Raw genomic sequence first — 17,945 nt, 5'->3', positions numbered from 1 at the left:
TTAATTCCAAATTAATTCTTGATCAATACAAATTGTTCCGGTGAAGTGCAACCCAAATGGACCATGCCGGGTCGGGTCAAGTCATACCAATTATAGTTATGGACTTAGACACTAATCCAACAGGAAGTTCGTGCAAAAGCAAAAGGAATGTCTTTGGTTGCTAGAGGTGAAGGAGAAGAAGATGATACTTATCAAATCTGGTCATCTGGATCAGATGATTAGGAGATGCGTAATCCTACGTATGGTGCCACGTTTACACAGTTCGAGGAAAAAGATGAAGAAGCGGTGACTGGTCGGTGTTTCGTGACCAAGAATGGAGACAAATCACCGATGACTACCAAGGTACGTTCTATTCTTCAATCTTTTATTATTCATTTACAAGCTTATGAAATAACTGCTTTTGATGATACTGTTGCTTATTTCGATACTATTGTTGTGTCTGCTAGTTATGGAGATCACAAAACAATTTATTGAAAATAGATTCTTCAAGTTTTATAACTTATGACTTTTAATGATCCATTTAAAAGAAAAACCTTTGGAATTCCATAACTTGAGGACAAGTTATGGAGTCCATTAAAATCATCAAAAACAACAATTCAACCAAGAATGTTACAAGTTCTAGATTAAACTCATATGAAATAGGTAATTCAAGTCAAACAAATTCCATGCAATTAGACTTAATCTAATAGAAAACATGAAATTTTGACAATCACCTTTCACATGGATTAGCATGATCATTATCATATCTTAAAAAAATATATTTTTATGATTCAAAACAGTTTGGAATAATGATCCTATCCATTTGGGGGCCAAAAAACGTTTTTCTGCACTCTGCCTAGCCAACTCGGCGAGTCCATGAACATGACTCGTCGAGTAGCACATTTTGTACATGGACTCGTCGAGTCCATCAGTGGGCTCGACGAGTTCATCACCCAGAACGCAGAAAACTTGATTTTTTCAACTTTACACAACAAGTAGCATCGAGTATAACTGAAAACAACCTCGCTCTGATACCACTGTTGGGTTTTGAGCATTCTAACACTCCTAAGGTGTACATACAACCGTAAATACCTTGGATCTATGTTTTCTCCATTATACATGCAAACCTGAATATTCCAAGGTATTACCCTAACTAGCATATAATCATATGTTACTTGCGTAATAAAACTAGATAGAATTACATACCTTTTTTCTTGTGGTTGATTCCTTGGAGCTTTAAGAGCTTAGCACCAATAATGTGAATGCCTCAAGTGGAATCACAAATCACCAAAACAACTTGGAAGAACTTTGAGAGAATATGGAGCTCACTAAAATTGGCCACCTTTTCTTTCACACAGACTAGTGCACGTTTTTGTGAGCCAAGGACCCCTTTATATATTATGGAGGATTAGGGTTACATCCATGTAAACCCTAATACCCATGACCTTTCATTTACATAGGATCCATGGGTTAAAAGCTCCATGGACTGTCCATGGACTTCCATACAATTTTAGCCCATCCTAAATAAACCTTGGCCCATTCCATATATATATATATATATATATGTATATATATATATATATATATATATATATATATATATATATATATATATATATAAGAGTCCATATTTAATTAGCCTCTTTTGATCACTAAATTAATTCCAAATTTATTCTTGATCAATACTAATTAAATAATATGATTTCATATTAATATATTATAACTTATAATATATTAATAAACCATAAATATCCTTTTCTCATAAGTCTATCCATACAAATTGTTTCGATGAAGTGCAACCCGCATGGACCATGCCGGGTCGGGTCAAGTCATACCAATTATAGTTATGGACTTAGATACTAATCCAACAGGAAGTTCGTGCAAAAGCAAAAGGAATGTCTTTGGTTGCTAGAGGTGAAGGAGAAGAAGATGGTACTTATTAAATTTGGTTATCTGGATCAGATGATGAGGAGATGCGTAATCGTACGCATGGTGCCATGTTTACACAGTTCGAGGAAAAAAATGAAGAAGTGGTGACTGGTCGGTGTTTCGTGACCAAGAATGGAGACAAATCACCGATGCCTACCAAGGTACGTTCTATTCTTCAATCTTTTAATATTCCTTTACAAGCTTATGATTCTGAAATAACTGCTTTTGATGATACTGTTGCTTATTTCGATACTATTGTTGTGTCTGCTAGTAATGAAGCTAAGAAATATAACACTCAGTTGCTAGAGACTCAAAAGTTGTTGGAATAGAAAAGAGGCAGGGTAGAGTATCTAGAACTTCAATTGAAAAATATTAATAGTGACAGCGAGAGTTTGGACAATGATGTAAGAATGTTGTTAGCTCAAAGAAACATATATTGTAATTCTGCTAAACGTCTTTATGCAAAATTAACTGCATTGCATCATTCATCTGATATAAGCAAAGAACAACATAGGAAGTTATTGCCTTTTCTTGCTTTTGAAAGAGAGAAGGTTGATATTATGTCCTATGATTGTGAGAAAACAATAGCTGAGGTTGATAGAGTCCCAGATGATAGATTTGCTTATGGTATTGTTAAAATTGATAAATATCTTGATGCTGATGAACTTTTTGAAATTGTAAATGACACATTGACCAAAAGTGAACAAATAAATTTTTTGAAAAGAACTGAGAATTCGAAATCTGACTCTCAATCAAATTTTGCTGATGTCGAAGATAATTCTGATAGTTTTAGCGAAATCAGTGAAATTGAGGAAGAGGAAAGTATCGATTGTTCTCAGTTATCTGTCATTAATGTGACATCTATGTCAAAAAGCAAAGAAATATGTAATGATTCGATGGTTAAGATTGACACTGACAAGCTCTCTACTTCGAAAGTTTGTGATTTCGACCATGTGAGTGTCAGAGATAGTCAAACAGATAGTAGTGATGATGAAGACGAGGATGAGATTTCGAAAAATTCAAAGTCAGAAAAGACTGTTTCGAAAGAAACAGATATTCCACGAGTTGTTGTTGATCAGGTGTATGGAGATACACAATTTTTTGACAAAGTGATGACTGAAAAAGGTGCTCATTATCTTGAGACAAATACAGTTGTGTATCCAAATTTCAAATGCACAGATGATGTTATTTTTCTAAATCAAGTGCTTGTCACAACTGGGAATGTTGATAACATTAAACCGGAATTTAACAAGCTGGTTGAAAAAGATAACAAGAAAACATCTGATGAAGGATTCTTTTCGAATCAAAGCACTGTCAAAAATAATCTCACAAAGAATTCTTACAATTTTCAAAGACAAAAACCACAACGAAAGTGGGTTGAAAAACAAGAAATTTCAAAAGAAGTTTTAAAACAAGATGTTGTTGAAACAAATCAAGATGTTAAACTCAATTCACAAGATTTTAAGGATCTTGTTGAAAATTTTTCGAAAGAAAATGGAATTTCGAAAAGACAAGCAAGAAAGAAATGTTTTTGGCAAGTTGTGGAGAATCTTAAGACACCAAATGATTTGACAAAGAAAACGAATGAAAAGATAATGTCTAAATCTGTTAAGACTCAGTCTTTAACACATTCAGATATCAAGAAAAATACCGCTCAAACTCAAAAGACTTTGTCTCAATCATTAAACAATTCTTCAAAATCTAAACAAACCACATCTTTGTCTCAAAATATTAATCAACAAAATTACACAAAGAAGTTTCATACATCACAACCATCAAGGAGTTTTAGAACACACAATCATCAAAGGTTTTCACAAAATCATGTTTCAAAACAAAATTTTTCCACACAACAAACCACGAATTTTCAAAATCGATTTTCTTCGAAAACAAGTGTTTACTCAAATGTTGCAAATCGAAAATTTGAGAGTGTTCGAAAGATTAAGAATGATCGAACAAAAACAAATGTTAAATTTACTCCTCAAAAACCAAACTTTCCGAATCCATCTGTGAAACAACCTTCGAAAGTTTCATACACCAAGGGTTCTTCAGAAGTACATACCATTGATCATTAGCTTGAAGGCAAAGGGAATATATACCAATCGGGAAATTTCACTCAACATCAAATCAAGAAAGCTTATGAGCAGTATTTGAATGAATCTTCATCTGGAAGTTCATCTTCGAAAGAATCAAATACTCCTGTTCAAAAGTGGCAACCGATATCGAAAAAACATCAAACTGAGAAGAAACAGGCGAATGTCAGTGATAATCCTAAATTTTTGAAAGTTAATGTTTCTATGACTTTAACTCATGATGTGGACTTAATTGATAGTGTCAAATCAAAAGTTCGCAATTGGGTTTTAAATTCGAATTTTCACTCCGTTTTTCAAACTAATCACCAAGGACCCAAACAGCCTTGGGTACCTAAAATTTTCCACTAATTGCAGGTTTTATGTGACGAGCAATATGACGAAAAATTATACATTGATAGTGGTTTCTCACGTCACATGACTGGAAAGAAGGAGAATTTACGAGATTTTTGAAGCTTAGAAAATGCTGGAGTAGTAAAGTTTGGAAACAATCACAAGTGTCAAGTGAAAGGTTATGGTAAAGTAACGAATGGACAATTTACAGTCAATCGTATTGCTTATGTCGAAGGTCTTCAACATAACTTGATAAGTGTTTCGCAAATTGTTGCGGGCACTGGCAATCAAGTGGTGTTCAATGAAGAAGGAAGCATTATTTCTAATGTTGAAACGAAAGAGGTTTTGTTAAAGTCTAAAAGACATGGTGATATGTTCACTCTCGACATCAAACCCATTGTTGGGAAACCTTCAGTGTGCTTACTTTCAAAAGCTCCAACTGATGTTATATGGTTATGGCATCGAAGGCTTTCTCATCTGAATTTTCAAAATCTGAATAAATTGGTGGTAAATGATCTTGTTCGAGGTTTACCTGTTTTAAAGTTTGACAATGATACTTTATGTGCAGCTTGCGAACAAGGAAAACAACATCGTCAAGGACATCCAATTATCATAGATTCGAACATTGTTGAACCGTTGGAACTTCTTCATATTGACCTTTGTGGACCATCAACTGTTGAAACACTTAACAAGAAACGGTACATTTTGGTTATTGTTGATGATTTCTCATGATTCACTTGGGTGTATTTTCTTAGGTTAAAATCTGAAGTCGCTCATACAAAGATTGAATTTATCAAGAAAATTGAGAAAATCTTAAAGAAGAATGTTCGAAAAATCAAGAGTGATAATGGCTCTGAATTTAAGAACAATGTTCTTGATTCGTTCTTCACGGATAAAGGAATTTCGCATAATTTCTCTTCACCATATACACCACAATAAAATGGTGTGGTTGAAAGACGAAATCGCTCTCTTTGTGAAGCAGCAAGAACAATGCTCACATATGCGAATCTTCCTCAATATCTTTGGGCTGAAGAGGTTTCTCCAACATGTTTTACTCAAAATCGACCTTTCGTTCATCGCCGTTTAAACATTACTCCTTATGAAATTATCAATAACCGAAAACCTAATGTCAAACTCTTTCATGTTTTTGGTTGCAGGTGTTTTATTATGAATCTTAAGGATAATCTTTCGAAATTTCAGTCTAAGGATGATGAAGGAATATGCTTGGGATATTCACATAATTCGGTTGCTTATAGAGCGTTGAATAAACGAACGAGAAAAGTAGAAGAAACGTTTAATCTCACGTATGATGATTATTACGTTAAAAGAGTCAAAAAACATTTTGATCAAAAACCAATTATTAATGAATCAAGTGATGAATCTGAAAGTCTTAATTCATCTGATTTTGATTATGATTTGATTTTTTGTGTTCCAGATAGGGCTGCTGATGTTGAAGTTCATGCAGTAGATAATCAAATTCCTGAATCTTCGAAACATTTTGATTATTCGACATTAACATCTGATACTACTGCTGATAGCGAAAGAATGCTAGATGCACAAGTGGAGGGGGAGCATTTTGATTTGACTTCTCATGTTGAGGGGGAGCATCCTTTCGTGGGGGAGAAAAGCAGTATGGATGGTGTTTTCGAGGGGGAGCATCAGAATGATACTAATGTCGAGATAGAGCATAATGATTTAAACATGACGAATTTTGATCAAAATGACAATTTTCATGATGTGAATGATAATATTTCTGTTGTAGGATCAGAAAATGATGAAGTATTTGAAGATGCAGCATTGGATTTTGATCCAGCTTATCCACCACTGGAAAAATGGACAAGAAATCATCCAAAAGAACAAGTTATTGGAAATCCACAAGATGGAGTGTTGACAAGAGCTCAAATTCGTGCAAAGAATGAGGTACTTAATGCTCATCAAGAGTTTTGCATGTTTAATGTTTTTATTTCGAAAATAGAGCCTAAGACAGTTAAGGTTGCTATGGAACACTCTGATTGGGTTGTTGCTATGCAATCTGAATTGGTTGAATTCGAAAGAAACAAGGTTTGGAGATTAATTCCAAAACGAAAAGATGTTTCGATTGTTGGGTTAAAATGGATTTTCAAAAATAAAACCGACAAAGATGGCAGTATTATTCGAAATAAATCTAGGCTTGTAGTTAAAGGTTATTCGCAACAAGAAGGTATCGATTACTAAGAAACCATTGCCCCTGTTGCAAGAATTGAGGCTGTTCGAATATTTTTAGCCTATGCAGCTCATAAAGATTTCGATGCATATCAAATGGATGTCAAATGTGCATTTCTCAACGGTGAACTTGAAGAAACACTTTACGTTGAACAACCTCCAGGCCTTGTAAATGAAGCATTTCCTGATCATGTTTATATCTTAGATAAAGCTGTTTATGCGTTAAAACAAGCACCAAGAGCCTTGTATACAACTCTTACCAATTTCTTAAAACAATCAAAATTTAAACAAGGATCAGTTGACCTCACATTATTTCGAAAGAAAGTTGGGATCATCTAATGCTTATTCAAATTTATGTCGATGATATTATTTTTGGCTCTACTGACCCTGCTTTGTCGAGAGAGTTCGAAAATTTGATGAAAAGTCAGTTTGAGATGAGTATGATGGGAAAAATTAATAATTTTATGGGATTAAATATTCGTCAAAGCAGAGAAGGAATTTTCATCAATCAAGAAAAATATACCAAGAATTTGCTTGAAAAGTTTGGATTGACGAATAGCACAAAGATAAGAGTGCCAATGGCGGTTGGAACAAGGCTAACACCTTCGTTAGATAAACCTGCTATTGATCTTACTTTATACAGGAGCATGATAGGTTCGTTACTTTATCTCACTGCAAGTCGACCTGATATCATGTTTTCTGTTTGTAATTGTGCAAGATATCAAGCAAATCCTAGAGAACCTCACTTAACTGATGTGAAAAATATCTTTCGATATCTCAAAGGAACAATTTTGTTAGGATTGTGGTATCCTTCGAAATCATGATTTTTCATTCAAGCATTCTCAGATGCAGATTTGGGAGGTTGTAGTCTTGATCGAAAAAGTACAAATGGCGGATGCCAATTATTAGATGGGAAGCTTGTAAGTTGGCAATCGAAAAAACAAACATGTGTTGTAATTTCAACTGCTGAAGCTGAGTATGTTGCAGCTGCTGCTTGCACTTCTCAAATCATATGGATCCAAAGTCAATTGCGTGATTATGCAATAAATATGAAAAAGATTCCGTTGTATTGTGATTCACAAAGTGCTATTCACATTTGTCATAATCCAGTACAACATTCGAAAACAAAACACATTGCACTTCGTTATCATTTCATAAAAGATCATGTGGAAGATGGAAATGTCGAAGTTCATTTTGTAAAGAATACTGATCAGCTTGCTGATATCTTTACAAAACCATTAGATGAAAAGTCATTTGTTAGAATTTTAACACGTTTGGGAATGATAGAAGCAAGTTCTATTCCAGGACTAATTTCGAAAGAATGACAAGTTGGTGTTGAGGAAAAGTGTCGATTCAGAGGCATTGATTAATCATTCAGAGGCTACTAGTATGAACCATTCAGAGATTACTGTTCACATTCAGCACTTCGACACGCTTCGATTTCGGCATTTAGAGAGAAACTTTTCGTAAGATTGGTACATTTCAATTTTTGAAATTTTCTTTGTTTGTTGTTTATTTTTGAAAATTTTTGAAAACCACAAAAATATTTTCGTTAGTTAGTTTTCTTTTGGAAAAATCAAAAATACCAAAAAGATTTTCATTCTTTGTTCTTAATTTTCGAATAATTGAAAATATCAAAAATATTTTCTTGTTGTTTGTTTTTCTTTTCGAAAAATCAAAAATCACAAAAATATTTTCTTCTTTATTTTCGAAAATATAAAATCCAAAAATATTTTTGTTGTTTGTAGTTTGTTTTTACTTATTTCATGCAGAGCATAATGAAGATTTTCAAGAATCATGCTTACAGTTATAGGGTCATGTATTTTTTCGAAAACTTTGAACTAGTTAGGTTGTCCCTAGAAGCATGCTGCAGCATGTCGACCCAAGCCTCCATTGACTCAATGTGTATTTTCGAAAGCCTTAATGAAAATTTTCATCACGAAAATTTCTTCCCAATCAGGCTGTATTCACATTAGTCCCTGCGCTACCTTACTCTTCTCAAAGGAGTTAAGAGTTTACTACTTGGTCCAAACATAGCAGAGGTACAAATGTTTCGTCAACCAATCTTTTTCATCCTAAATTTCTAACAAACCCAATTTTTCAAAATTTTTAAGGAATTGACGGGGAACTTTGTTCCAGATTTTAACGAAACAGTTGTTTCAGTACCAATTTTTCGATACTCCAAATCATATTCTTTCGTTTTGAGTGATCTTGATCAAATGTTTGAAACCGACGACATTTGTTTCCCAAGAAAATCCAGCTGAAATTATATTTTTTTCCTGAATATGATTTCCGTGTGAGTATCATACATTACCTTTGTCACATTTAAAGATTTCCAAAGCAGACTTGTCACTGACTACACTGGTCAAACAAGTAATTTCGGTTACAATTGATCACACTTATGTTTAGTGCTGAAATGTAATGAAATTCTTAACCACCCATGAAGCCTTATAAAAGAATCCCTTTGATACTTCTTTACAAGTATTCGATTGTAATTCATAGGAAACCACACAAGCAGTTGATTATCTCTCTTGATAATTAACGAAGTAATCTTTGCCCGGGATTCAACTGCCTTTATGTCGAAATTTTATTTTTCGACATCACAGATCTAAATTTTTTTTTATTTTGCTTCTCACCTTATTTTGTTGGTACATTGCACTCACGAAATCCTTGAGGTTCTGAGTACTACCAACTCAGGCTGAAGATTTCAAAAGTCTGGCATATGACTTCGCTTCTAAACCCAAAAGCGAAAGAGACCAACCTCCACGCCGAAGGTTTTCGATCTTATCTACTTGGTACTCACGAACAGTTTGATGTAACCGTTTGGCAACATGGTGCGATTTTCAAGGTGCTTTATCTGACATGGCGTTGATAACGGCTGGTGGTGCAAGTTTCAAGGGGAGACGTGGCTAGCACTTTAATTCAATCATTTGGAATTCAAATGGGGATACATATAAAAGGAAATTGATTTATCTTTAACTCTTTACGCGATCAAAATTCGCACAGGACCACAAAAGGGCATTCTACCAGTTGGATGAACGTGGTCAGGCAAGTCAAACCTACAGACCATTCACAGACCAGAATAGCAGATACAACAAGTGATGATCCGCTGAAACACCCAGCGAGGATCTGAATTCACTGAAGAACACAAGGGTTTTATGAAGCCCAAGTACCCTACCGATCCTAAAGAAGTGTCTGTCCGATGAGACACTTGGGATACCCCTCGATGAGATCGAACTAGACGAGAGCTTACACTTCGTGGAAGAACCAGTTGAAATCATGGATCAGGAAGTCAAGAGAACAAAACAAAGTCGCATACCGATAGTGAAGGTCCGCTGAAATGCCCAGCGAGGACCTGAAGTCACCTGGGAGCGCGGAGATCAGGTGAAGCAGAAACATCCTCATCTTTTTCCGAGTTCATGATTTGTATTCACTGCTTGAATTTCAGGATGAAATTCCCTCTAACGGGGGGATGATGTGACAACCCGAAAATCTCTATCTCTAAGTTACCTCGATCATTGAAAGTCAGGCTCGTTTCTACTATCTTTTAGCATTGTTTAGGGTTTTGTTTGAGTGTTCGAAGCCTAGTACATTCAAGGTTTGGGTCTGGCGATGAGTTATTTTAAGTTCATCGGGTTTCATTCAAGCCAAACACACCATCAAGAGGTGTGTACGGCCGCACACATGGGTGTACGGCCGTACACTCAAGGGTGGCCGTGAACTCACCCCATATGCATCATATTCCTTTCCTTTCTCTTCAGGAGCTTCTAACCTAAGTGTTTACTCGAGGCTAGAGAGATTGACTCATTCCGGAAACCATTCCCAAGGTGTGTACGAGCTGTACACTGGTCTACGGCCGTACACCACCCTCTATATATATATATATATATATATATATATATATATATATATATATATATATATATATAGAGCTCATTTCTTGTCATTTCTCCTCCTCCCAACCGTGAACTCACCCCATATGCATCATACACCACCCTCTATATATACAAGGGTCCGCCTCATTTCCTGTTCCTTGTTTGGTTGTGGGTTTAGGGAAGATCCACATAATTGACTGTCTATCCGATATTGGTTTATACGTAACTAGTATGAACTAAGTAGTCATAGAAGGAATGGGTTAATCATGCTTTTCATAAGAAAATAATGGATTTTCTTGAGGAACAATATCAACAGATATCAAAGGACCAATACATTTAACTTTGTAAGTATCTGGTGAATACTTCAGGATTATGTACATGAGGATCCGACAACCAGAGGAATGTGTGGCCTCCGCTTCTTTTCCTGTTCCTTGTTTGGTTGTGGGCTTGGGGCAAAACCACACAGTCGACTGTTTGTTCGGTCTGGATTGTATATAATATGTATACACTAAGTACTCGCAGGAAGAACTTGTAAGAATCATTTTTACTTAACTACATCAGAAAATATAAGGTTTTCTGGAGAAACATAACGCACTTTTCGAAAGAACAAAGAACAGTTTTCCAAAACAAAATGCTTATGCACTCACCAGCTTTATGTTGATACTCTTTCAAAACCTACTTGTATTCTCAGGACATTAGTAGACATGTACACGCACCGGGGTCAAGAAGACGGAGCATTGTAGTTTCGAGTCTTTACTTGTTATTTAATTTTGGAGTCAATCATGTATGATTCAAATGTAATGTAAACCTAATACTATTAATACAATGGTTGTTGTTGCTTTGATTACTATTATTCAATTGTTGTGATACTATACATGATGTCCTCCGCCCCCGAACGTTTCCGCCATTTCGGTTTGGGGGTGTGACAGATTGGTATCAGAGCATTGTTTATAGTGAACTTAGTATATCAACCAGTAAAAGATATACAACTATAAATACAATGGGGCCGGAGTGCTCTGACTAAAAGTATACTTTTAAAATATAAGTATTTTACGAGAAGTATACTAATAAGCATACATACTAAGAACAAGTATCACAATAAGAACAAATAAGAACCAAACAAACAAAAGTATTTAGATGTTGGGCACTGCAATCAAACCTAAGCAGCTATGTAATCTTATCTGGAATAAATATAACCTGATCAACTATATTTATTTGAGATATGACCAACATGTGTTTGGGAGTGATGGTGGTGTTGCAACGAGTCTAAAACTTACCAAACTCCATATACAAAAGATTCCCAGAACAAAACATAAATTTAAAATACTATAGGAGTATTTTAGGCACTATAACCAACTTATATGAAAACTAAAAGACCTTTACTGGAAGGTCTATAGTTGCGAAGTGACTACTTCCAGGGTTATATATAATTGGGATCTTATAGACTTAGAATTGGTGATCTACGCTCTACTACCTGTTCCTTGTTTGGTTGTGGTTTTGGAGTAGGATCACCTATTCGAAGGTCTATTTGATCTTGGTTATATACAGCTTGCATGCACTGCTTGACTATAGGAGGACCCAGTTTGGATCATCAATAACTACAGAAGAAATGTTCTACTTAATCTCATAGGATTCTTTAGACATTCCCATTCTCGCGCGAACAACCTAGATATAGATAGCCACTCCAACCACCAACAGAGGAGTCAAGGAGGAACCATAGAGGATTCATAAAGTGGATTCCGAGAAGGAATCATACGAGGAGGCAAATCTCCCATCAGGAGGTGATGGAGATCTGTGGTAGAACCCGAAGCATGAAACTACAGTGAATAGGAAAACCATAAGAGAGTCCAGAGACAACAAATCCCCACGGCTGAAATCAGGACCATCATAACTAGGACATGAAACCCCTCCCGAGGAGCTCAAAGTAGTAAAGTATCATATACGTCATACTAATACATAACTAACTAATATGAACTAGTGAGTTAGTGATTACACTGCTCACACTATGTGTTAGGCTTATCGCCTCTATCATATCAGCTAGTAACAGTAAACCAGATCCCAGAACTTCATTAAGAGGGTAGTCACTATCAAATTCATAAGTCTATGTTACATAGACCTCTGTTATGAATTGATTCAAAAACCAGAACATGAAACACTCAGAACTAAGATAACTTCGATTCAGAATACACTTGATTCGTAACATCTAAGGACTTACCCTCGTTTCGTCTTTTAAACCTTTTGGCAGCAATATGCCACCGAAGAAGTCAAACAAAAACAAAAACAACACACCACTGCCGCCACCACCTCCTCAGTATGACTCAGTTGTCTTTCAGGCGGCAGTAATAGGCACAGTGATAGTTGTCATGACTCAAATCAATGCAAGTGGTACCGGTGGATCGGGTAGTTGTACCAACAGCTTTAACCACGGACACACCAGAGAGTGCTCATACAAGGACTTCATGATTTGTGGACCCAAATCATTCGATGGAAATGGGGGAGTCATCACCCTAATGCGATGGTTCGAGAAGACAGAATCGATTTTCGAGTTATACGCGTGCCCAGAAGGGAGCAAAGTGAAGTTTGCTGCCTGCACCTTATCTGACAGAGCCCTTACATGGTGGAACAACCATGTCAAGTCACTGACTCTTCCTATAGCAAACGCAATGGGCTAGGAAAACCTAAAGGAAATGATGCTGGAAGAGTACTGCCCGAGGGGCGAAGTACATAAACTAGAGCATGAGCTGTGGAATCTTACCATGGCAGGCTCAGACATAGATGCCTACACCGATAGATTCAGTGATTTAGCTGTACTATGCCCGGGGATGGTTACACCGGAGAGCAAGAAGGTAGAGAGGTATATTTGGGGACTACCTTCTCCAATCCAAGGAAACGTATTGGAAGAGAAACCTCTTACGTTTGACAGTGCCAAACGCCTGGCTCGAACATTGGTGGACTATGGGATCCGCCAAGGTATAATGGACCATGTTTAGGAGTCAACCAAAGGAGGTGATGATAAACAAAGGTCTAAGAGCGGGAAGAAGAGACAATCAACACAGGAACCCTCCGAGGGACAACGGACGGGTGCAACCTATGCTGCCACGACACCAACCACCCCAGCACCCGACAATCGCTACGCTGGAACCCTTCCTAATTGTAACAAGTGCAACTTCCACCATACCGGAAGGTGTCGGAAGTTGTATTGCAAGAACTACCTCAGAAGGGGACACACCATCCGCTTCTGTAGGGCACTGGCACGACCAATCTCTCAGGTCCCATTTGAGGAAGTGAGTCAGACCTGCTACGAATGTGGTGAAGCAGGACACTACAGGAGAGATTTCCCTTTGGCCAGAAACCCTGGTGACGAAGGAGGAGTGCTAATGATCACTGCAGGAGAGTCCACCCCGAAAACCCCCGAGAACAGCGGTACGTCTTCCAACTCGAATCTTGTCCCAAACCTACATTTTCAAGGAAACCGTCTCACAACTAAGTTCTAGCTATAATATTTTCTTCCTCGTTAAACAAAGCACATAGTTTATGTAGAAACTAAATACTCTTTTCCGGTAGGCTATAATGACTTGGTGTAAACAGTAGGGCCATATATAATTAAGGACCAATAGACTTAGAGTGCGTGATTCCGCCTTATTTCCTGTTCCTTGTCTGGTTGTGGATTTAGGGCAGAGTCACTCAGTCGACTGTCTTATCACTCTTAATTATATATGACTTGTAGACACCAAGCGATTATAGAGAGACTGTATAGGGATCATAATATCAAGTATCATTCACGAGAACAAACTTTCAGTTAATACACACGTTAGTCAATATAAAACTATCGTAGTAGTAATATCATGATCAAAACAGAAAGCACCAGAAACATACACCCAGAGGCACCGATATTCTAACAAAGCAATCTTTCCGAGCTAACCTAACACGTGATCCGATGACGTCATCCCGTCTATTTTAGCTGAGTCCACGCTACACCAAACCCACGTGTCACCAAGGAGACCTTTTCCTTAAACCAACCGAATAACAAAACTCTCGTCACTCATAATGACAAACCAGATGCGAACCTCAGAATCATCTCTCACTTCAAACTCTGAAGTACTCATGCGAGGAGTACGATATCCTCTTGTAACCTTCCTTAAGTATTCCCAACAGACCATTCTGTAAATAACACTTGCACATCAAGCAAAGTTCAACCATAGAGGCTAGGGACAAATATGGTTAATCTATCCATGTTAAACGTACATGCGAGGGTAGTATATAATTAAGATTCTACGGACTTAGGATGTGTGTTTCCGCCCTATATCCTGTTCCTTGTCTGGTTGTGGACTTGGGGCAGAGCCACCCATCCGACCGTCTTATCAATCTTAATTATATACGACTTGTGTATAAGAAACAATGGTAGATGAACCAGGTATAAGTCTTACCATGAACTACAGGACAAAGGCTGCTCAGGACCACAAAAGGGCATTCTACCAGTTGGATGAACGTGGTCAGGCAAGTCAAACCTACACACCATTCACAGACCAGAACAGCAGATACAACAAGTGATGATCCGCTGAAACACCCAGCGAGGATCTGAATTCACTGAAGAATGCAAGGGTTTTATGAAGCCCAAGTACCCTACCGATCCTAAAGAAGTGTCTGTCCGATGAGACACTTGGGATACCCCTCGATGAGATCGAACTAGACGAGAGCTTACACTTCGTGGAAGAACCAGTCGAAATCATGGATCGGGAAGTCAAGAGAACAAAACAAAGTCGCATACCGATAGTGAAGGTCTGCTGAAATGCCCAGCGAGGACCTAAAGTCACCTGGGAGCGCGAAGATCAGGTGAAGCAGAAACATCCTTATCTTTTTCTGAGTCCATGATTTGTATTCACTGCTTGAATTTTGGGACGAAATTCCCTCTAACGGGGGGATGATGTGACAGCCCGAAAATCTCTATCTCTAAGTTACCTCGATCATTGAAAGTCAGACTCGTTTCTACTATCTTTTAGCATTGTTTAGGGTCTGTTTGAGTGTTCTAAGCCTAGTACATTCAAGGTTTGGGTCTGAGGATGAGTTATTTTAAGTTCATCGGGTTTCATTCAAGCCAAACACACCATCAAGAGGTGTGTACAGCGCCACACATGGGTGTATGGCCGTACACTCAAGGGTGGCCGTGAACTCAACCCATATGCATCATATTCCTTTCCTTTCTCTTCAAGAGCTTCTAACCTTAGTGTTTACTCGAGGATGGAGAGATTGACTCGTTCCGGAAACCATTCCCAAGGTGTGTACGTCCGTACACGGGTCTACGACCATACACCACCCTCTCTCTCTCTCTTTATATATATATATATATATATATATATATATATATATATTATATATATATATATATATATATATATATATATATATATATGTAGAGCTCATTTCTTCTCATTTCTCCTCCTCACAACCGTTAACACTCTCATTCTCTCTCAACTATCATTGGCCGTGAACACCCCAAAGGGTCCAAAAAGTAAGTATTTCAACCTTAAACTTGTTATACTTGAAAGACCATTAGATCCAAACCCCGATTCTTCATTTTTCGTCATCTTGAAGGGTGTACGACCGTAAACCCTTCATAGGTTGGCCGTACACACCCAAAAATGGTCCAAATCGAGTGTTTTGCCGACCTTCTTGTTGAACATTAGACCCACTAGTTTCCCCATGGATCAAATCACCCACTTTGCATGTTCCTTCCATGGGTGTACGACCGTAAACTCATTGGTAGTACACTCATGGGCCGTATACACACATAGGCCGTGAACCCTTGGCCGTATACTCTCTTGTATGGCCGTAAACCCCTATTAGTCAATCACATGTGATTGTAACACTTAGTTTCAAGTGTTTCCTAGTCCCTAAGGGTGTTTCCTTGCATGTTAGTTGTCCAAAACACTAATTACATGCCTATATATGTCATTTAGGACTCGTTTGTGTCTCGGAAATTCATTCGTGGAACTTCTCATCCTTACGCGAACCTTCAATCGAATCAAACACACAAGGTGAGTTCATACCCCTATATTTTCTGAGTTTTTAATGTTTTCAGGGGGGGGGGGGAATACAAGTAAAAGCACAAGTAATCTTGTGTTTAAAAATATAATTTAGTTTATTATACAAATATTATGAAAACTGTTTTCAGAAACAAGGGAAGCAAACTTATGAATTATGAAAGAAAAGGTATTATTTTATAAGGATTCATGTTAATAACACAAAGGGTTTTCATAGTATTATTACTGAATTCATTGAGATAACTACAGTGTAAGACGCCTTGTAACCGGAGTCTCCTGGAGGGAGAGCATGAGTTTGTGTATAGATCTATACGGGAGTGACAACCACGCACCCTGACAATTAGCTACAGTCAACCTAGGGTGAAAAACGTCATTTTTATCGACGTACGTCTGAGTACATCGTATTGTTGATCGTCCATAGTATGGTTATAAGAATCCACAGGTGAAACAAGGACCCGTTCACGTAATAATGTACATAACAATCAGTCAACAGGGTTAGTAACTATGTGATGACTTAGTATGTACATCAGGGTAATATGAAATTAGCATCCGACTTGCAGTGAGATGTGTGACTTCCGCCTCATTTCCTGTTCCTTGTTTGGTTGTGGGCTTAGGGAAGAATCACCCAATCGACTGTTTGTTCGATCTAGATTTCTATAACTCGTATGTACTAAGTGATCATAGGAGGGTATTAACAACACTTTCGGTATACAGAATAACACGTTTTCAACTAGTTTTATTTATGTAATAAGACTAATATACATTACTAGTGGTAGCCAGGGTTTTCAAAAAGAACAATGCTTAAACAATATAAGTATGGTAGATGCTTGTACTCTTCGATTTAGAACGGATAATTCAATAACTTACACTTAGGAAAAATATAGGATTTTCCAGGGTAAACATCAGTATTTTATAAACAGTTGGTTTATTATTCAACTAACGAATATTCATATTAATTCCATGACTCCTTAGTTTATGCATCCGGGTTACGTATGAAGAATACCCGATAGACTGTGGAATGTGTGGTTTCCGCCTCATTCCCTGTTCCTTGTTTGGTTGTGGGTTTAGGGAAGATCCACACAATTGACTGTCTATCCGATATTGGTTTATACGTAACTAGTATGAACTAAGTAGTCATAGAAGGAATGGGTTAATCATGCTTTTCATAAGAAAATAATGGATTTTCTTGAGGAACAATATCAACAGATATCAAAGGACCAATACATTTAACTTTGTAAGTATCTGGTGAATACTTCAGGATTATGTACATGAGGATCCGACAACCAGAGGAATGTGTGGCCTCCGCTTCTTTTCCTGTTCCTTGTTTGGTTGTGGGCTTGGGGCAAAACCACACAGTCGACTGTTTGTTCGGTCTGGATTGTATATAATATGTATACACTAAGTACTCGCAGGAAGAACTTGTAAGAATCATTTTTACTTAACTACATCAGAAAATATAAGGTTTTCTGGAGAAACATAACGCACTTTTCGAAAGAACA

The sequence above is a fragment of the Lactuca virosa genome, chromosome 3, assembly GCF_052849685.1.
Source record: "Lactuca virosa cultivar CGN04683 chromosome 3, Lactuca_virosa_CGN04683_v6, whole genome shotgun sequence".
NCBI lineage: Eukaryota > Viridiplantae > Streptophyta > Magnoliopsida > Asterales > Asteraceae > Lactuca > Lactuca virosa.
The sequence above is the reverse complement of the archived record's forward strand: the minus strand, read 5'-3'. Positions refer to the sequence as shown.